The following is a 23,205-nucleotide window of genomic DNA, read 5'->3' on the forward strand; positions in this document are numbered from 1 at the left end:
GAATGACGTGCGGGCCTAGGCAAATGGGGGGAACACAAGTAGTTGCGATCCACGCATCGCGATCGCGGGCGAAGGATATCGTATACACCTTCATGCGGAGTGAGCGCTCGGCTAGCTCTGTCCAGGTGAAAAGACAGAGTCGTGGCCCCCATTAATTCTCAATGGCGAGCAGAACATCAAACCCGGAACGGCGTCGCATATAGGTAAAAGAAAAGCAGGGCACTCTCGCTCTTTCCCACCACGGGGTCCGTCTTAAAAAATCGCATGCGACGATCAACACAAGCAGTTGGAATAGGTCTCACTACTGATGTGTTTTATTTGCAAATCACAGCTTGCTTCATACAACTTATGCAGGTGTGTATGAGCTTGAGCTTCCCTTTCTAATGGAACAAAAGAAAATGGTAATTGTACCATTGATTCTTACTTACAAATCTGGAATACAGTAAAACAGATAAAAAACAGAGCTTGTTGTAAGCACGCGCTTGCTTTGTTCTTTTCCGAGAAAATACACTGTAGCGACCACAAGGCTGCGTTCTGGCATCAAGCTTCCAAATGTTACCATTCTTTCTATATACAAAGCGGCAATGTTGTTTTTTTTTCCGCTCCATAACGTGCGTAGGCTACAGAGCCAGCAGGTGCTGAGGATATTTTGGTCCAGGTTGCAGGAATACAAATTGAGTCCAACGGATGCTGATCTTCAATAGCAATACAACCCATCTGCTGCTGCGGGCATCACTGGGCTCCTCTGTTGCTGCCGGCCCGTCGGAAACATCGTCGAGCGTGCTTGGCGGTCCTCCACCGGCACTGCGCATTTGCCGTTTAGTGACAGGTTGGTCACACAGGTTCCTCACTTTTCTTTTCGATGTCTTCTTAGGCAGAAGGTATTTCGGATAGCTGTCGAATACTGCTGGCATGACATCGGGCGTGAGACGTAGTCTATCTGGCGAGCTCGTGGACGACACCGTTCTCCGTCTCTAGATGTAGCAGTCTCCAAAATGTTTCTCGCAGAAAACACACGCTGGAGTCAAGTTGCGGTCCTGTCTTTTGATCAGCCGCTCCCACTCCGCAAGCCGTGTTGGGTCCGAGGACACACAGAACATGGAAGCCTTGCTCGGATTCGACCGGTAGCCACTCCGACGGGGCGGCACGAAACATGTTTTTTCCCGGCCTTGATGCTTCGACTTTACCATCATTAGTCGCTGTGGTTTTCCCTCACATGGAACAGCACGGACAAAACAACAGAAAAAAGCGCAGATGCGACCAAAATGTTATAATCCACACCGCGCACGACCAACGCAACTGCAGCGATTGCGGCATGTCCGGTAGCGACGGCACCTTTACGACGAGCAGTGCCCCTCGCGGCCAAAGTTGGCAGGCATCGCGCGCGCTGCCACCCTCTCCCATTGGGAGAGCGCTCCGCTCGACACACTAGTAGGATATTCTAGGCACTATAGCATGGCTCTACATAGCCACCGCCAAAACACTGCTGCACCCCTTGTGACCTGCACGCTAACCTCTTGAAGACAGTCGCCGCCGTACCACAGCCCATGCTCGGCGCCATTATAAGGGTATGATGCGATAGCTAGTGGGTTAATGCCCATATATGCAGAATTAGTCTACTTTCCTGGGAGTGCTCATGCCACGGCTAGCACAGTGGTACAGCAGTTAAGTGGTGCCCTAGTGCGCTGGGATAGCAGTTGCTGCCAAAGAAAGAATTTGTGCAATGCAGGTAGCGCTTCATAAGCCACTACCATGGGATGGCAGATGCTGCCACTGGTGGAATTTGTGCGATACAGGTGTTGTAGGCAGTAGTGTAGCCACTGCATAGGGCTAGAGCGAGAACGCGCCTGGCTGCGCGATCACGTGATGCACGCTGTGCGAGCCGCGCGAGCTCGTTCTGGGCAATGTTCGCCTGCCCAGTCATTACACCGGTCGCTGGTCCGGCTTTCCTCAACTCAACAGCAGGTTGTCCCTCTCGAGCAACCTCCCGCAGCCAATCATTAATCTAACGGCTACATGCCAAGTTGCACGAGTTCGCCATCTTTTGTGGTTACCATTGAACTTTAACACACACAAGTTTTCGCTCCATAGAGCAAGCAAGGCTTCTGCCTCAAAATAAGTTTCGTATTTGTATTAGTAACCTGCAGTTACAATATACATATCATGCAAAAAGTAGCCATACTCTTTCATTAAGAGTACAGAGTGAGCACTGATGACTTTTTAGTGGACAATACGTTTTCGTCAGCTGTTCACAAAAAGAAAAGACCATCATTTCGAGAGTTGCGGGAAATATTTCCTAGCAAGAGGGACATATGCGCAAGCTTGTAGCTTCATTGTGTCCGAGTTCTCACCCTCGAAAATAATGCATGTTTGCCAAAGCGGAAATAAGAGGTGCACTATTGCTCCAAGTTGTGCATTAAAAATTACAGAGGAGAGAGCAATACACAGCAGATAAGCACAAGCATTGAGGTGCATAATGTTTCCCCTTCATTTGCATTTGTCAGCTTATTTTTTTTCTAATACACCCTGGGCTTCTGCTGCTGTTCTGGTGGCAGACTCAATGGTTGTGTATGCGAACAGCGTCGTTTGAATAAACCAGGAAGTCCTGCATTTGTTGTGCTTGTTCCTTACTTTACCCAGCGATATAATTTGCAATGCACTGGTACGTACGGACGTGGGCCGACTTGTCAAGAACGCTATGCTGTGGGAGGAAAGGTGAAGCTTCAAATCTGCTATGTTGGTGACTCGACCGTCATACCTCTGTCGTTTATGTAGGTAAGCGGAAGCGATTTAATCTGTTGCTGTGAAACCACTGCCTGCTTTAAAATTTCGCTCCCTTTTCCTCCGCAGAACATTACGCGAGCGCTCTAACGCAAGCCTACTCGCGTTTGTACACAAGCTTACAATTCTTTTGTGCATGCAGTAAACGCTACGCGAGCGCTCTAACGCAAGCCTACTCGCGTTTGTACACAAGCTCACACTTTTTTCGTGCATACACAGACACAAAAAAAAATTGCGCCAAAAACACGTGCATCTTCGTCACCTGAATAGGAAGAGAACTGATGCGTACTGAGCCTCGACACAAACCCGTGATTCTGCTCGTGGTGCTGCAACAATTGGCCACGGCAGGCGAACACATTAGTACACTGATCACAACTATAGGAGGCTTTCGCACTACCACTAAGAGAGCTTGCAGCTTCGGGAATCTGCTTTCGCACATGCCTCCTTCGAGATTGCTCCAAAACAAACTCAGCTTGGCACACAGGACACTGATACTTATCTCGTACAGGTTATTCTGCGCGTGGTGCGCTTGGTCCCTCCATTCCTAGAAGGGCACCTCGGCGCCAGACACAAACACAATTCACACTGGCAAACAAAGAACGCGCAACGGAGCAAACAAGGAGAAACTGCGCGCCCAGCGCAACACAGAATATGGCAACGGCCACAAAGAAAGCTCAGCGGAGCTGCGGCTGGACAATGCGGTAAAAAAACAGTGGAATTACTGCAAAGTTTACAGCAATTAGCGCAACAGCAAGATCGCAGATCCAGGCATCAGCGACGACGCTTGCACGATGCAACGGGGGACAAAACTGCGGAACAAAGGAGTCACGTGATCATGTAAAATACAGAAACAAAATTCAAATCACATAAAAACAAAACTATAAAAAGTTTCTGTAAAATTTATAAGCATTGTTTTCAAATATGATACTAAAAATTATTTCAGCTGGACAAAGAACACAAATAAATTTAGCCAGGGGAAGGGAATTACCCCTAGGGGACAGGGGACATCTAAGGGCGGAGTCAGACCTAGGGAGGACTGGGACGGGTTGAACCACACAAACAAAAAAGAAGACTAAGCCGCCGCAGGGTTTACGCGCTTCGGTTTGCTAGCCACTGCAGACAAGCCCAATGTTGCCCACGCCAACGCGCGCGCTGAGCAGCTGTTGCCATGACAACTATGTACATGCCATGGTTGCCTACGCCAACGCGCACGCGGAGCAGCTGTTCCCATGGCAAAGTGTGGAAAATAGACGCGACGCCGGTAATTGCAAATGGCGGCGCCCTGCCGCCTCTGGGTGTTCGTGCTTTTCGATGACAGCAACGATGACTGCCGCTTGCGGCGACTATCAGACTATGAGAGTGCCGTTTGGACAAGCTTAATGCAAGGTGGGTATTTTGTTCGCTTTCATTCTTTGCATCGACTCCGGTGAGGCGGTGAAGCAACGATTTCTGCCGTAGGGGTGGTATGGGATAAGTTTAATGAAGGGGAGCAATTCATCTGGGACAACTGTGATGTCCCAGTTTTGTTTTAGCGCGTAAGAGACTAAATGAATACATTGCGTAAAAGAGTGCCGTTTGGCCAATTTATCTGGGACATTGGGCTGTCCCAGTTTTTTTTTAGTGCGTAAGAGAGCGCATGAATACATGGCGTAAAAGAGTGCCGTTTGGGCAAGCTTAATTCAATGTAAGTGCAAATGGCTGCGTTCCACGACCACAGAACAGTTTACCCTGTGGACTTTCTTCTTAGAGAGGAACAGAAATGAAAGAGTTGTGAAGAACAAGGTACCGTGAATGGTACAGGTAAATATTCTAGGTAATGCTCTTTTTTTATTAGAAATTTGCCACAACTTGGGCTATTTTCATCTTGCTCAATCATGCAAATGTTTTAGAACCTCCTGGTATTTTCTGGCTTTAAAAGCCGTGAATGGTACAGGTAAGTATTCAAGGTAATGCTTTTGTTTTGTTAGAAATTTGCCACAACTTGGGCTATTTTCATCTTGTTCAATCATGCAAATGTTTTAAAAACTCCTGGTATTTTCTGGCTTTTTTGTTGTATATGCCCAAAATTTGGTGCCTACGCACGCACGCAGTTTACTTGCAAAATCAGCTGGTGATGAACACGCCTGTAGTTCACCTTTTGGTGTTTTCCGTCTTATTAAAGCTCAGTTTTCGGTGACAGCAGTTCCTTTGACATTAGAATATCATAGTCTGTCGGGTAGCAGGTCAACTTTAATTTGTCCTCAATGTTCTTTTAAGTTTTGTTTAATTTGTGCCCAGTCATAACTGAAGCTTATATTGTGTGTAGTTATGCAGCATTCATTTGGGGGCTGAAATTTTTCTGAGAACTTTAAAATTACTCTCAAAAGTGCACTTCATCCTTAAATAATTTAGTTAACATGAGGTTCACGATTGCTATGCACTGAGAGAGCAATAAAACATGCTCATAACTGTACGTTGTACAAAGATTGCTTTTAGATAAAGGGTCTAAAGCTGTGTAAGTGAGGTTGTATAATGACTAATAATTAGCTGGTCCATCTAAAAACAGATCTTTGATATGCGCAATTTTATATTCCAGAGAGTTGTGGCGCACAAAGTTTCTGAACGGCAAACACTGAAATATACACCTCAATAGTGTTGCACCCAGCTTCAGTGTATGTTGAATCGAGATAGATTGCTCGAAATGTAGGTGCATGAAACTATATCTGAAGGGAATTGAGCGAGGAAATAACTTCCAGTTCTCAAAATTTGAAAGGGTCATACACATAGTGTAACGCTGAACAAACTTGCAAAGGCTTAGTCCCGTTTTGAGCTGTGCTAATTTTAATTTCCCTTGCAATTCTACATGTATGAAATTATATGCATTTAAAAAAAAGAGGCCAGACATGGTGTCAGTGAGGTCATTAATAGTTTCATTCTTGCTGAGATGGCCGCCTGTGCTGCTAGCTAAGCTTTCTCCAATCGTTACGAATTGCAAACATGCTCATGACAGAAGAAGAAAGTTGGCACATTTTGTAGGTGCCAGTCAGAGTTCTTTCATACATTGCGGAAGTAGTGTACTTTATTACATAGATAAGCTTCATGCAGTTACTACAATTTGAACTGCATGAAAAGGTTGATGTATTGTGAACATGGTTAAACAAGAATAAAGGGAGGCCACAGTAAATGTCATACTGTCACTCAATTTCGAAAATGACACCTAATTTTAGTTACATCTTGTCTTCTCTGTAGTGAAGCATAAGATATTAGAATACATGGATCACCACATAGTATTTAGCTAGGCCTGCTATGTGATTTAAAATTCAATTTATTTTCTCATGCTGTTTCGGTTTAGACAGCCGGACAATGGCTATGACATTAAAGGTCAGTATAGGTCACTGCTTCTTCATTTGTAGTCATTCTCACTCTTAAGACAGGCTGGTTTCAGCATTGAAGTTAATGAAAACAAAGAAGGAGCAGTTATATTGCAGTTTATTTTATGCCGCATGTGGCGTACACCGACCTTTGATATCACAACCATCTCCTAGCTGCTGGAATCAAAACAGCATCAAGAGGAAATTCGATTGTAAATTATTTAGCCACTGATGTGTATGGGGTGATCCATATATACTAATGTCTAACGCATCGTTTCAAACAAGAAAACACGCAAGCAAAGATTTGGTGTGGGTATAGTCCTGTAAAAAAAGTGAAAAAGCAAGAAAGGAAGGAGGAGAAATGAGAACTACACACACACACAGAATTTGAAGAGCAATGAAGAGAGGTAGCGAGTGTGTTCCTTGCCTTACCTGCATTATGTTTCTCACGTCAAGAAAGCTGCAGGCAGGTAACGAGTAAGCCTATGTTTTTGGTGCCATTTATGCGAGGAGCTCCAAATTTTTGTGGACTTTGGCAATACATTTTGCTGCATGAATGTTCTGTCTCGTCAAGCTTAGAGTGACGTTCCCATGTCGTTTTAGAGGTATAGCTGCTTCATGGTGCTTTTCCAAATACACATATTGACTATAAATATGAGAAAACTGTGGAGATGGTGCAAAGACAACGGCGACATTCTTGAAAGAACAAAAATGAACAAGGATACTGCACCATTTTTACTATGAGCTCAGACCCACCTATTGATTTGTTGAATTCAAACAGCATTTTTTGAATGAAGATTCATCTAGGACCACTGTTTATTTCCAGAAATGAGACCACTGCCACTCGGAACAATGAACTGCAAAAGCTACAAACGAATAATTTCAAAGCATATTAGGAAAAATAAATCTGCCACAACAAGAAACACACTGACATCAATGGCAAATATGTTGAAAGATGTTTGAATGAATAGACTCTTTTGGTACAACCTTTGTCTTTCGTTCCATCAACTAACGGCCACAAATTTTAGACCTCCTCTCGTAAGCTTGCCAAGGTGTACCCAAGGTTGAGCAAAAAATTAAGAGCTGAAAGAGTTAACAAAAAAAGACGTAAGCAAACACAATGCGCCTCAGGGCCATCAACACGGCCCTTTATTCCAACTTGCGGCTCATTCAAAAACATCCCATTCGGTAATACTCTCTGGGGGGCTAAGTTGGTGCATGGTTTTGAAAACAGACGCGCAAAGCAGACAACGCTGGTTGAAGACAGACGAAACAAGTGCAACTGTTTATTCACCTATTGAAGCAAGTGAATATATAGACAAAAAGGCTAGAGCAGAGAGCGACCTTCACACGCGCACAAGCAGAAACAATAAGGTAACAAATGGCTATAGAAAAAAATGTGTCTCAGCACATATCTAAAAAGACACTTTCTTTTCTGTCAATTGTAAGCGAGGGTGTGCTTAGATAATCTTTTCTGCCTTTGTTGATGTAGAACGCCTTTATAAGTTCACGGGCTGTAGTATCTTTGCCCCTGCTTAGGATTTTTGTTTCCTTCAGCTTCGCCTGGCATTTTTTCTTCTTTTTCCCTGCAGGCTTTACAGTAATGTGGTAAGAAAGAACCCGTGCCATTCTTTAATACGTGATTATGGTCAGCAAGGCTATCACTAATACATCAGCCCGTTTGGTCAATGTAAGATTTCCCACACGTCAGCGGGATCTGATAAACTACGCCCACTGCACTTTTCACAAACGGGGTCACATGCTTTTCTCGCATTCTGCTTTTTTCGGTTTGTTTGAATCCATTTTGCCACACAAGGAGAACAGCTTCTTGGGGGTGGAAAAACTACAGGAACTTTAAACTTTGCCTCAACATGTTTCAGACTGTGTGCCATCTTATGAATATAAGGAATTATCACAGGTTTAGTTTTCTGTTTGGCAACATCGTTTTTTGCTCTGTTATTACACTTTTCCTTTTTTAACCTTTTTCAGTGAAACTTTGGCAACTGAGCAGAGTAGGATAGCCAGCTTGTTGAAGCCTGGTCTTGCCTTTTTGCTGATCTATTCACTCGCTTTCTAAGTGAATACACAGTTGCAGAGTTGCAGTCGTTTCTTCTGTCTTTCTCCTGTGTTGTTGGTTTTGCGCAGTCTTTTTTCAAAATTCCATTCGGTGACAATTGACTGCCCCAAATAGCAGAAGTAGATGCACATCTGCTTCTGGCATTTTGGCCAATTAGGTGTCGCTGAAAGGGACGTTTTCAACGGGGACACAAATTGGAATACAGGCCGAGATTCGCCTACCGTGTGTGAGTATGTCCAATTGGCAATGCACTGTAGTAAATGCAAGAAACATATGGCTGCTGCCCTGCCCTTGAAAACACAGTCTTCTTTGCAAAGGCAAGAGGTAAAGCTGAGAGGAAGGTAACTGAGGCTTTCATATCGCTAAGAATGCCGACAAAAGTATATAAGCACGCCATCTATCTTCATCATTATCATCATCAGCATGACTGCGCCCACTGCAGGGCTAAGGCCTCTCCCATGTCCCTCCCCTTAACCCTGTCCTTTGCCAGCTGCAGCCACCGTATCCCCGTAAACTTCCTAATCTCATCCGCCCACTTAACTTTCTGCCGTCCCCTGCTACTGTTGCCTTCTCTTGGGATCCACTCCATTACCCCTAAGGACCAATGGTTGTTCTGCCTTCGCATAAAATGCCCTGCCCAAGCCCATTTCTTCCTCTTAATTTCGACTAGGATGCCATTAACCCGTGTTTGCTCCCTCACCCACTCTGCCCGCTTCCGGTCTCATAACGTTACACCTAACATTTTTCTTTCCATGGCTCGTTGTGTGTCCTTAACATAAACGGAACCCTTTTCGTTAGCCTCTACGTTTCTGCCCCAAGATACAGCTGTTGTACACTTTTCTGTTGAGGGATATTGGTAAACTGCTATTCATGATCTGAGAGAACCTGCCATATACGCTCCACCATTCTTATCCTTCTAGTTATATCCCTCTCATGATCCGGATCAGGTCTCTGCCTGCCCTAAGTAGACATATTCCCTTACCACTTCCAGCATCTCGCTTCCAATTGTGAACTGCTGTTCCCTTGCTAGGCTATTGAACATTACTTTGGCTTTCTGCAAGTTAATATTTAGACCCACCGTTCTGCTCTGCCTGTCTAAATCATTGATCATGCTTTGCAATTCATCTCGTAAGTGACTCAGCAAGACAATGTCATCAGCAAATCACAGATTATTTAGCTCTTCCCAATTCAGGCCACATGATTTTATAGCCCTTTTTTGCTGTAGTATGCAGTCTCCCTTAATACTTTGTGCATATACAACGTGTCCGATTTAATTCAATACAAATGGTTTATTAAACATTGCATTTGATGTACACCACAGATTTGGAAGTTGAATAATCGCTGAGGCTGATGGCTCAGTAAAGTGCAATGTAAATAATAAATGCTTATACAACTAACACTTCCAGATTGGCTTTTTAAATCCTGCATTTAGGTCGTATCTATAGGGAATAACATGGCACACACTGTATACCATGAGTATTCCACCCAAACATATTCTTTAAGAATAAATAAAAACACTGATATGGCTCCGTTGCGCCATCTAATCACAATATGTCCAATGATAATGGCAATTGCAAGAGTTTAGCAAGGCCGGAAATAAAAGCAGAGTTTTACCGGATGGACCATAACAGGTGCTGGCACCACATCGCTGGAACTCCTTTATAAAAATTTATTTCTCGCCAACAAAAATATTTTTCTAGTTTTTTTAATATTCGAAACTAAATGGGTTGACCATTTGGCAAATTTTTTTGTCTAGCACCGTTGCACACATAGCATTTTCTGGTCCTCAAGGTGGCCGTTTCCGCAGAAATCTATGTACTTTTTATTAAATTACAGAACAACGCAAGGTTCAAGTTTAATTCAAACAGTGCTAGATCAAGGTTTCAGGCAAAACTCAAAAAAAGTTTGCTTAAATTTAGACTGCAAGTTTAGTTTAAAATATGCGGAAATCTTCAAATTTTTCTCCTGTTAAGCACTTCCATTTCAAACCAAAATGGCATCATCCACAGTTTATTTTTTGAGGCATGACAGGGCGCCTCGATACCTGACTACATGAGGAGATAAACTTTGCCAACAAGGACCAGTTCCTAAACAATAATTCTTGCAAAATGCCCAGATGAAGGTGATGTCTTACACTTTGCAGCATGATATATGGAGCAAAATTTGTTTCTTTGAAAGAAGGTCTCTACACTTCTGTTGGGACTGGTCTTCCATGAATTTTCTCAGCAAAATCTAAAATACCAAGAATTCGGTGCATCTTTTTTCGCGTGGAATGACTCTGCTGTTCCCAAATTTAATTCTTTGAATCGACTGGGAAGTACTGTAAAAAAATTGTTTCATGAACCTCGGCAGCTGTGAATAGTGCCGAAACATTCAAGAAACGGGCAATTTTCTCTTAAGGTTTTCTGCCTAGATACGTGCCTTGTGGAGCATACTTGTCCCCAACAGTTTTATGTTTTCTGGACCACTTGTTTCGTTGCACTCCTAGGACCGCAGCGCAGGTCTAGAAAACTGTTTTTTTTTTCAAATTTATGAATTTTAAATTTCTTGTATGAAATTGTCTTCTCACTTTAATATGTCAACGAACACTGAATCTCAAAAATTCAAAACAATAATTTGAGCTTTGCAAAACAAAAAGAATTACAAGAATGACTTCACCCTGAAAGAACAATGAATGTTGAACTAGCCTTCTGCCATATTTTCTTAGCTTTGCAGGTTTCAAGAAAAATATATATCGGAAAATAATATTCTGCACATAAAACAGTGACATTGGATGAGAGCAGTCATAAAATTATTTTTAAATTGCTCAAAAAATGTCATGTAAATACAGCTAGAAATAAACTAAATTTTGTTGAAAGTTGCGTCCCTTCTGAAATGGAGGTGTGGGACAGACTGCCGGACATATCATGCTGACTTGTAATCCTATTGTTTACATCAAGTGCCGTATTGCTTGCTCCATTGCCTTTCTGACTGGTTCTCGCATTTACTTGTCAAGTGCGAGTGAACTTTGAAAATGGGCAAGGTGCCACCTCTTTTTGACACAGAGTGGCACATGACCAGAAATGTTGTTTGAAGTAATGGCCATTTGTCAATCACTAAGTGCCAGCAGACTGGTTGGAAATATGCAGAAATCACTCTTGCTTGACACTTCAGCAGCCGACCATGATGCACGAATACTTTACTGTGAGACTGTTTATTGCCATTGGTGCACTCCAGAAACTCCACGTTGTAGCACTATGTATGTAGCCACTGTCTGCAAGTTACCACATCTGTTCTTCCATGGCCGAGATAAAGGTGACCCCCTGCCATCATTTGTATCCAAAGAGTCTTCCTATGCATCACTCCCACTATAATGGCAGTGTTTATCATACTGTTCGTCCTTTGATACAGCCACATTAGAAGAATCATGCAAAGTTAGTGGGCTTCCTCATAACAGGAACATTGAAAGGACTCTCAAAATGAACACTGAAGCATGTTTGGCTGGCTGCTGTTTACTTCAGAAAGTTTTGCATAATACCTTTTCTGTGCGCTCAACTTACTGCCCTACCATTTCTGTATTTGTTTTGTCATAGCAGGGATGAGGGACGTTCTTTAGGAAGGCCATGCATATCATGCGAAACCAGGTGGTGTTTTTCGAATACTGCATGGTTATAGAGGCATGCCTCGTGAATATGGTACTTTCGTCCCCCGTCAAAACTGTCCATAACAAATTGGGAAGCAAAATAAAAAGAAGACATTTATTCAGATATATACACTGGGATTACAGTACGCTTTTCTGCATAACAACAAGCAGTGAATAGCAAATTATAATCTTAGAAACCTGAACATTTTCCCGGTCGCAAAAGTTGTACTGCGGTGCGAAGTGCCTCACATGCCGTGAGAGACATGATGGCAAGATTCGCACTGGGTGTCCGATTCTGTGTTTGCTGTTGTATCCACAGTGGCCCTGTAGACGACTTGCTTGTTCACCAGTTGTTCATCACTTCCTGGTCTACTGCATCAGCTGCAGGCATTCCTGAAGACTCACGAGCAGGATGTCATTGATGCGCACATTCATTTGCCTGTGACCTCCCTGTGAGGAATGCGGTTTCTTGGCTGCTCTGTATCAACGATGGTAAGCCAATGTATATATGGGCTTTGTTGGCTATGCAGAATCCTTCCAGGTTTCTGTGTGCGTTTGCACCTTTTGTACTGGAGTTATAGGTTCCCTGGTTCACCTATCTGTTTGCATATGTTTCTGTGTTCATGTTAGCACCATTTGCATGTTCCCTAACGAAATTCCAATTCTTGTGCAGGATATCTGCACAATGGCAGACTCTGCACTGCTGAGTTGAGCCGTTCCCGAATCTGGCAGTATCGATGCTAGAGTCTATGCGTCAAAGCTGAGGTAAAGCGTTGAACCTGTCTAACTCCCAAAGTTTAATTTCGGTTTCATTCCTCACTGGTTGGACTAAATTGAGTTGTTCTTGCTGCTTACACTTGTAAATTTAGAGCTTTGAACTGCTGTTAAGCTCGGTTACTCTGCACTTAACCGCATTCATATCTCAAGACCAAATACCGCTTAATTTTCACCTCAACTGTTTTTCTTGTGTGCTTGTTTTCCCGAGTGGTCATCACAATGCAAGTGAACAGCTTTGTTTTCATTATTTTTTGAGTGGCTTTGTTCTCTTTGCAGGCGCAGGTTGGCGCAACAAAGGTTGACGAAGCTTCCATTATTTTACTTACAATGTTGAAATGCTTATGGAGGTGGTCATTTGAAATTTTATTTATTTTCACATCCTGCAGCCTCAGATGAAACTGTGGCTTGAGGAGCGGGAAACATATGTACCCCAGTGTGCCCTTCTGAACACCTGCCCGATGACAGCAGGGTCTATTACACTGAATATTGTGCAGTGGCATTTTTTTCCCTACATAATTCTTTGTACACTTTTTTTCCCAGATGTGGTTGCCCTCATCCTACAAAGTAATGCAACAAGTGCTGTGCAGAAAAAAAACACTGATATTAGTTTGCTGCCTGATTTTAAAGCTATGCAACAGCTGAAATGCCCTGGAGACTATACCATGAAGCCTTCAGCAACACCCGCCGCAGTGGCTCAGTGCTTATGGCGCTCGGCTGCTGGCCCGAAAGACGCGGGTTCAATCCCGGCCGTGGCGGCTGAATTTCGATGGAGGCGAAATTCTAGAGGCAAGTGTACTGTGCGATGTCAGTGCACGTTAAAGAACCCTAGGTGGTCGAAATTTCCGGAGCCCTTCACTACGGCGTCCCTCATAGCCTTAGTCGCTTTGGGACGTTAAGCCCCCATAACCTTTCAGCAACATTTGCCAAAACATAGTTGACATACTGTGCTTCTGCTAAGTGTGCATTCTTTGAGGACCTGATGCCAACATGGTGTGAACATGATTTTGAAGAGATGTTTTCACGATAGCTGTCTTGACAAGTTTACGGTGGAATGAATTGCATGGAAGCAGTCCTTTAACAAAGGCACTGTCTCCTCATTGCTCTTCAGAGCAACCAAACTGCCATATATATAGCTAAGAGAAAATCGGACAGCGATTCAATGATTCAATGGTAAAGTGGTTGTTTTCTGTGCCAAACGAGCTGCAATCGTTCTGCCAGATGTCTAGGCCAACCATTTCTTGCACGAATAGAATGCGAAAAAAAAACATAACATCGAATTTTTTCAGTGCACAGGATTCATTGTACATTGGATCCCGCTGTCTTAGGTACGGTTTCGTTAACGGCAGACTGGGGTACATTTGAATGATTATTTTCACGAGCATTGCAAAAATGTAAGTCAGAGAATGGTGGTTTCCTCAGCTTTCATTGCAGAGTATGCAGATGCCAACATATCTTTGACATATTGTAACGGGAAGAAGCATATCTGATAACCTGAGAAATTGTCTGAACAGAAATAATTCATAGTCTGAAAAGAGAAAACTGCACATCTACTCCGGCCGACATTTTACTGCAGAAACCTGCCGTAATGATGGTGATTCTTATTCATTCACAGTGGCAGCACTCTTTACTGCATAAGTCTGGGCAAGAGTGCGAACAGTAAATGGCAAGCAGCAGCAGCAGTGCATCATCCTTTCCCCTGTATTCATTGTCGGTGTACTTAACCAAAAATAAAAATTACGATTACTGACGCTGCAAGACCAGGCCCCTTCTCATCAAACAAGCCATTTCCTACAGTGTACTTCGCACCAAGGCACTGCGAGTTTTCTGTTCGAAACATAAGTTAAGGAGCTGCGCAACAGAGTCCACACAACTTTCTGCACAGTGCGGATGTCAGACGAGTGATGTATTCCTTCCAGTCCACATAAATTGGCAGTCAAACCACACCTTCGGTCACATGCAGCGTCACACTGATGTGGATGTTAGTTTTCTGTACAGTATGGTACACTGTTAAAGGGAACATGCGGTCGCGTGAAGTTGACTTTCCGCAAGGCGCTGCTGAGGAAAGCCGGAAAGAATGCCGAGCTGATTATGGTCCGGAGATTTTTCGGCATTCTGTCCCCATGCATAGATCTCATTTTTCACACCCGCAGCACATCGATTACCTCTTCTTGCTGCTGAATTGGCTTTTTCCATTCTGTGGTCGCGTTTCGTGCGAAATAAGCAACATTTTCTGCGGACTAGATTATCCATGTGTGAATGACTTGGTTCATATGCCACTTAACGCGTACAGTACACGTTGATAAACAGTAATAAACATGCTGTTCTTATTGACAGATTCATGCACTAACACTGCGCCTTGGTTTAATCGGCACCTACATCGCTGAAAGAATAACAAAAAACGCCTTTACAGACAGGCTAACTGCTGGAAACGCTACAAAGGCTGGAAATGCTACAAAGCATGCGATAAAGATTATGAGTTGATGTCTAAAAAATGGTGTCATTGCATGGCATCAATTTTTTGGGAAGGAAGCATTCAAGTATTTTTTATTTATGTACACATACTGCTGTCTTTTCTCTTAGAGGCATAACAGGGGTGGGCTACACAGCATTTCATTACAACAATGTCAATAACATAGTTAGGCAGTTCTTTTTGAAATTGATTCTTTAGCAATGCACGCAGATCACCGTCCAAGTTATTCAGTAATTTAACATTCTGTGGACCTTGATATGCCGGCCTGTTGACATTGCAGATCTGCAAGCTTGAGCCATTTTTGCAAGCCACCCAAGACAAACACATTAGGTAAAAAATTGTGAAGCGTAGTAGTGATGTGATTGTTAAAGAGTGCAGGAAGACGGGACGCATGAAAGGAAGACAAGCAACACAACCACTTATGCAAATGGATCATTACAAACTCGCCCAAACACAAGCTTTAATTTAGTTGTGGTATGTTCACTTTTTCAAGGACTGGTGAGCGGTTTCAGCAGCTTTACATCGCACCAGTCTTTTTAGTTTTCATTTACCCACTGCAGTATGTTTTTTCACATTCACACTGCTCTGATATAATAACTACTAGCCCTTCTGACATGTATGATCCTGACAAAACAACGAAATTTGTGTGCGCAGAAAAACCCATATACATGCGCCATAACCCATAGCAACATTTCCAAGGCAATCACGAGGGAACATGCACGCTCCATTCACTGGCATAATGCCAGGCAACTGGTACACAAGGCACCAGCACACCAATGAAGTTTTTCCTACACAGCCACATTCTGCTAACCTTTGAGGCTGACAAAACAGAAGATAGCAGTGCAGCACAAGGTCATGACTATGACTCAAGATTTCTAGATGATAGGATTTAACAAAAGTGGCCATGGAAAACTCTGTCAAACATGCCCATAGCTAACATACAACAGAGGAGAACCGTACATTGGTGTGTTGTTGGTATACCATGGCAACAGCAGCACCACAAGACAATAGCACAGGATCAGCACAGCCCTCTAGTTCTTCTGTCAATATCTTTTGGTGCTTCTTCTACCACAGATTGAATATTCTATATTCAGTACTTCTCATGAAAACTTGGTATCTTGCAAATACTTTAAAGAAATCTATATTTAGAATGAACTTAAACACTTCTACCCATTCTTGAATTACTCTTAACATTCTTCAAGTTTGTTTTGTTTTTCTGGGAAGAGGGGGGGGGGGGGGGAGGCGAGATGCTGGCAGAAAACTTCAAACATGCTTGCTATGTCCTTTTACATACATTCCTCCCAGATATTTTTGGGGACACTGTGTTATCTGTTCTTATAAGGAAACAGATTTTTTGTAATGCTGCTTTTATTATTCTCAATTTGCTCTTAACTATTGTGACAACCCTCCTAGGGACACGTTGTTTGACCCCTCGTTGACCTTACGAAAAAGAAAAAAGATGTATCGGGGAAACTACCCGTGGAATCTCCCACGCACGCTCCCCTTGTGTCTGACCGTGATACGCGACCGACGATGGACAAGATGACGAAAGGAAGCGGGCAGAAGCGCATTCCCGAGGACGAAGTAGCAGCGGACCTCCGTATCCTCCTCGCCCATTCCCACAGGGCTCAGCATGCTATGTGCGGCGACTCTTCCGATCTTTGAATCGTGTGGTGAAAGCGGTGGAGCCTCAGTGTATTTAACGAGTGTCCCGAGTACGAATGATCGCTCTGGGCCCTGATGACAAGGCTCATCCAGTTGCTCGACGCTATGAACTTTTAATTCTTGACTGTTTGCTCTTTCTCTTTCCTTTTAAAATATGTAATCAAGTTTCATGAAAAGTGCCAGTAAACCCGTTTGTTTTTCATTTTCCCAAGCTTGAAGTTCTATATTTCTTCAACCCGAAGGAGCGGACACGTTACCCAACGGAGCCCGGGTTCGAGTGAACACCTGCGCCACGACACTATGAATGATTTACTTTTCACTGTTCGGACATTTTTTTACAGTTGAACATAGTCTCAGCATATACTTTCTTGTTACACAGTACTCAGTACCATAAGTAACTGTTTTCATGAAAAGTATTTTCAAGAAATCTGTTTTGCGCTCATGTGCCCAAACTTTGGCCTACAGCAGACAGATCTGAGAAAAACGGAAGACATAACGGCCACTCAATGTTATTTCACAATATCAGCATACGGTCATGCCAAGTTCAGCAATACATAGTACCACAACTTGTTTGGCAGACTTCGCTATAAATGTATTAAGCTGTCTTGCCAAGCTGTTGCCAAATACAAGACATGTTAACCAGTTGTAGCATTTGTCATTATGAGCAAGCAGTGGTAGTGAAAAACACTTACAGTAAAAAAAGGAGAGAGAAGAGGCTATCAAATACATATGCTTTGATGAAGCATGTTGATGACCTCTGTCAGCACTAGTTATGTCAATCTGAATTGGTAGCCGCGTTCACACTCATTTGAGGTGCTGAATCGAGCTGGACGGGTCAGAAACGTGCCTATGGAGTGTCTTTATACGGTTATGAAGGCATCAACTCTACAGCAATTGTAAACATTGTCACTGTCATTTTGGCTCAGGAGGGCTAATATTCTAGTGTACAAGTACTACTTCACGAGGTCTAACTGGCTCACAGAGTTAGTGTGATGCTTGACCTTGATGATGACCTTGGCAAACATAATGAAATAAATATTGCCGCAACTGGGATTCGAACCCGCGGCGGCGCGAGCAGATCAATTTCGCTGGCCTGTGCACGAGAGCACTATGCTGCTGCCACAGACGACCTCGGCTCGCGTTAAACTGAAACACACGCTCGCGCTGTGCATTGCATGTCGTCGTCTTCCATCAACTACTCTAGAACTAATCCCGTCGCCAGAAGTGCCGACGACCCAGCAAAGCAAAACCATGAGACAACCAGGCTAAACACGTGCTTTCACACATACACTCGGTTTAACTACGTTAAAACCCTACCATTCCCCCCCCCCCCCCCTTGTGCGGTACCCGTTTACTATACAGGGTCACAGTGGCTGAGCTCGCGCACTGCGCTCAGTATTTCTAAGAAAATTAACTGTGTGAACTCGCTTAATTGAACAGGTCAGGCCTGAAGTGATCAATTTCGAATCACGTCACACGGAGGTACTATCGGCAGGCAACATTTACGAGGTGGGAGTGTACGGGGAAGAAGAAGAAGATTGGTTTTTGGGGAAAAGAAATGGCGCAGTATCTGTCTCGCATCTTGGCGGACAACTGAACCGTGCCGTAAGGAAAGGGGTAAAGGAGGGACTGAGAGACGAAAGGAAGAAAGGTGTGCCGTAATGTACGACTCCGGAATAATTTCGACCACCTAGGGATGTATAACGTGCACTCACATCGCACAGCACACGGGCGTCTTTGCGTTTGGCCTCCATCTGTAACGCGGCCGCCGCAGTCGGATTCAAACCCGGGAACTCCGGCACAGTAGCCAAGCGCCACCTAAGCCAATCGCTCGAAGTGTCTGAACGAGGGGACTTGCATTCACCACACGCTGGTAGCATTTTTAAAGCACTAGGTTGCGAGGAAGGCCCACAATAACTTTTCTTCCCCGAGAACACGCACCCCAATAACTTTTGCTGCTGGTGGTAAACATGCATTTACGCGGTATGAACTCGACTCTTTCCGATAGGATTACGGAGCAGTAAAAGCCTCCGAAAAGAAAAGTGACCATAAGGTACCTCAACTGCTGTTTTCCCAAAAATTAGTACAGTACTAACGAAGGCCGTGTAGGTAGCCGCGCAGCACGGAAAGCTCACCTGAACTGGCTCCAACGTGTCATACTTGAACACTGCAGAAAAACTTTTTTGCTTGCGCTTAAAGATGCACTCAGTGTTACAACAAACGCAAGAACAGCACCAATCCAGCCACAGATACAAACGACCCGCGGCACGCAGGATGATGCTGATGTCGATGGGCAGGTCGTCCCAGGCAGATGGCGCTACAACGCTACCTACGAAATGAACTTTTTCTGCAACTGATACGAAATGCGCTGGAAACATGGCTCAAAATTTTTAAGAAATGACACCACAATAGCACCATAAAAACAATGAAAGCTGACAGCAAAAATAACGAAAGTACAGATTTTAGACAAAACTGCCAACCGTAAAATCAAAACCGAAACTCTGCAAGGAATGCACTCGGAAGGCAACTTCACCATTTTTTTTTGTCATCGAAGCGCGTTGACCTACAGCTGCACCAACTTGAGTCTCAATGTTGAAGCGTGAAAATGTTATTCCTAAAACCGGAACCATTTTTTTCCTCTCCGAGTCGCGACAGCGCCTGCGTCACGGCAGCGGCAGATCTGTCAGGCATGAGAAGCATTTCAAGCAGAAATTTACAAGCTGCATGTGTACACCGTAGGTCTAGATACTCTTTCGCGAATCAAATGCTCTCTCGTAACCGAAACAACATTGGTTTCGGTTCAATAGCGTGCACTGCCATCAGACAGTACACGGGCATCTAGCATTAACGCCTCCACCGAAATGCGACCGCCGCCGCGGGATCGAACCCGCGTCTTTCGGGTCAGGAGCCGAGCACAATAACCACAGCAGCGGCTGAACGGAGGTGCTGGCATTTATGGAGGTACATGAAGGATATGGCGAAGCTATTATAATTATGCAGTCTCAACCCCTTTTCTCGAGGCGTCATATCTCGTTTCACAATTGTACGTGTAAAGATTGCAGGCTGAGATAAGCCGCCTTTACAAGAATACAGCAGTGCCGCACCCCATATTTCGCGGACGCGACACGCCACTATTCATATATGTACTATCGGACACAAAAGTTTGCGGGACGAGAGTTCTTGGAAAAACGTTTATTGCAGCTCCACCTCACTAGTCAGTCGCCAAATAATGTATGAAGTCTACTAAAGAGTGCTTGGCTAAGGTGGCCTAGCTTGGCCATTGTCTGAGGCCTTGGCAAGTTTCGATTTTATCATAATGGCCGTCCTTTTGACGTGGTCACCAACCACCACGCCCTATGCAGGCTTTCTTCGCTAAAAGATCCCTCCGGTCGCCTGCCATGGCTCGATCGACTCTCCATCTACAAGAATATAACATACGTGTCCTATATCGGCCGGGCCGCAAGCACCATGATGCTGACGCCTTGTCCCGCTCGCCGCTACTGGCCGAGCTTGCCAGCCTCTCTGCCCTCGAATCCGCTGCGCCTTTGTTCAACACCTGCGACATGACTTCTGAGCAGCGTAAAGATCACTGGATTGCCTCTGTTCTTGACTTTCTCTCTGCCCCATCTACTGCACCAGAGTACCGCACGTGCAAAATTTGTAAATTGTAGGGTTTAACATCCAAAAACAACCCGCCGGCTACAAAGATCGCCTTAGTGGAGGGCTCCGGATTAATTTCAAGCATGTAAAGAAGACTGAAGAGACATACACTTAATGCAATGTGACAATGCTGCCTCGAGAACGTTTGCATAGGCTGTCAGAAGCAAAAGGCCAAGGGCTATCCCGAACTATTTCCTACGCAGTGTCTCATGGTGTCAGAAGCTTCAAACCATTTAGGTAAAGAGAGCTAATTGATCAACAGCTCAGAGCGAGACTAACACCTTTCTTGCTTCAGGTTGTTGATCAATCTGACCTCATTATGACATCTGCTAGGCATCCTGGTTAGCTTAAATGTGGAGTGACTGCCCAGGCAAGCAGTGGTCTCTGGTTTTATCCCCAGACTAAGACGAATTTTCCTTCAGCTGCAAATCTTCTGAGAAAGCTGTCTAGCTTTGCTCTGCAACCGTATAACTGCGATCAAGTAGAAACTCATGAGTAATTACAGCCTAATTGAAATGCATTTCACCTCTAGTGTTTCCCGTAAAGACTTTGGACTACATTCTGAATGTGCATTCCAAGAGCATCTTCCATTCCCCAATATTATCCTTGCCATAAAACAGTTAGCAATCTGAAACTCAAAACAAAACAAGAGGCTCCATGCTGACACTGTCAACAGGAATTTTCTATTCAGTATTTAAGAATATATGCATCCTATTGTAACAATATTTTTGATACAGCATTGCGTACACAGACTTGGGACAAAAATCAATCACACTCTCACTTTACAGTTCCATTCAGTGCCTCTCACGATGATCCTTCATGTCTACTCTTTGGTTATAAGAGGGGTTTTGCTGCAGTGCTGCCTGCATTACCTACCGTTTTCCAATTTCCTATTCTTCTTTTGCCAAGGCTGTGGAGTCTGATTGCACCTGTTTCAGTTAATAGGTATATTTAGCAGGCTAGTAACGGCAGTCCACCGAGTGTTTGAAGTAACTTTCCTTGCAATGGAATAAAATGTAGCAGGAAGCTTTTAGTCAACTGGATTCTTATGCTGCAAACCTGTTGGACCTAACATGTGCTTTCTGGCAGTTTCTCAGGGTCATCTTTCTGCATTTTTGGAGTACACTGAAACTTAGGATTAGAGACAATGTTAGATAATGCTTTGTGCAACATGCATGAAAGCAACTTCACTATTTTTGCCGTGGCTGCAATCCTAGCAGGATGACCTAGAGCATGAACTAACACATGCTGACGTTTGAGTTTAGGTTCCCTGTTGGGCTTTCTAGAAACTATATGCTTGCTGCAAGAAATGGAGGGTTGGACGGAAACCTGTCTGGTCGGGGTTGTATGTGGAAAAGGCAGAACACCGAGGAAAATAAAATGAATTTGGAAGCTGCGGTAGCGGAGACAACGGCCGTGCTATATATTCTGCCCCTATTTTGCAGCATCGCTTTCTACAGGAGGGCTTGCAGCTCCCGTGGCCAGACTTTGTTGCCGAGTGCCGCACATGACTGCACCATCACTGCCGTCTGGGAAGGAGGCCATCAGCCATTGGATGCCCCGGCGTGACGTCATATTGACTGAGGCTACATATTCTGCGACAGTTTCGTCCAGCGTCACTTGGCAGCTGCGGTAGCGGAGACAACGGCCGTGCTATATCTTCAGCCCATATTTTGCAGGGTTGCTACCAGAAATTTTCATTTACGGCATGTAAAACTATTCAGTGTGAATCCGCTACCATATTGCTGCCAAGCACTTTGTTGCGCGTCTTGTTTTGGAGCTGATTTGCATTTTGTTTGTCAAAGTCTGAGAAATGACCAAAGAGATTCAGAAAATGTTTGAAGACTTGAAGCGTGAAACAAAACAAGAGTTTCGCGATATGAGAGAAAGTATCGAGCGAGACCTCAGGAAAGATATCAGAGAAATTAAGACCAGCATGGGCTTCATTAACAAAAGCTATGAAGAAATAAAAGATTCTGTTAAAAGGGTTGAAGCAGAGAACAACGATCTGAAAGAAGCAATAAGAACACTGCTAGAGGAACGTCAGGCTCTGTGTGCACAGGTAAAGGAACAAGAGTCCCGACTTATGCAGACCGAGCAGCACTCACGGTGTTTCAACATTGAAATTAAAGGAGTGCCACAAATAGAAAATGAAAACTTGCAAGAACTAACGAAAAAACTGGCTCAAGAAATTGGCATGCCTCTGGCGGACGCTGACATTGAGGTTTTCCATCGTGTTCAAACTGTCGGAAATGCTGCCTCGCCTAACATAATTGTGCAGTTTACACGCAGAGCTCAGCGTAACTTTTTCCTGGAAAAAGCTAGAAAGTGCAGGCTTACGGCAAATGACCTGGCGTTAGAACCGAACAACGGCATCTTTGTAAACGAGCACCTGTGCCCAGCCATGAAACGTCTCTTTGGTGCTGCAAATGCAGCGAAAAAAGCGCAGGGTTGGAAATACGCGTGGGTCAAGAACGGAAAAATCTATGTTCGCAAATCTGATACCACACCCGTCATCGCTATCACCCGCGTGGATGACCTGTCCAAGATAGCGTAAAGTGCTTGCCCTTATCTAGCTTTGTTGTCCAACAATTATGGGTTTTCTGCCGCAAGAAATTCAGAAATTGGTTCTGACCAAAAAGCCAGCCCTATCCTTTTTTCCCCAGAACGTTCGTTCTTTCAAAAGTAAAGAAAGTGAAATGAGTGCTTTGCTAGATCTTTTCGGATATCATTCACGGTGTTAATGCTTACTGAAACATGGTATGAAGATGAATCGGCTGTATTTCAATCACCTGGTTATCAA

At 44.0% G+C, this 23,205-nt stretch overlaps 1 long non-coding RNA gene across 1 annotated transcript; it reads left to right on the plus strand.

The window, feature by feature from the left end:
• Positions 1-3,974: 3,974 nt before the first annotated feature.
• LOC144122923 (uncharacterized) lies at positions 3,975-16,752 on the plus strand. Its single transcript, XR_013312949.1, has 3 exons — positions 3,975-4,167; positions 12,150-12,322; positions 16,491-16,752. It is a non-coding gene; the product is annotated as an uncharacterized LOC144122923 (long non-coding RNA).
• The last annotated feature ends 6,453 nt before the right edge of the window (positions 16,753-23,205 follow it).

The sequence above is a fragment of the Amblyomma americanum genome, chromosome 3 (assembly GCF_052857255.1).
Source record: "Amblyomma americanum isolate KBUSLIRL-KWMA chromosome 3, ASM5285725v1, whole genome shotgun sequence".
Taxonomy (NCBI): domain Eukaryota; kingdom Metazoa; phylum Arthropoda; class Arachnida; order Ixodida; family Ixodidae; genus Amblyomma; species Amblyomma americanum.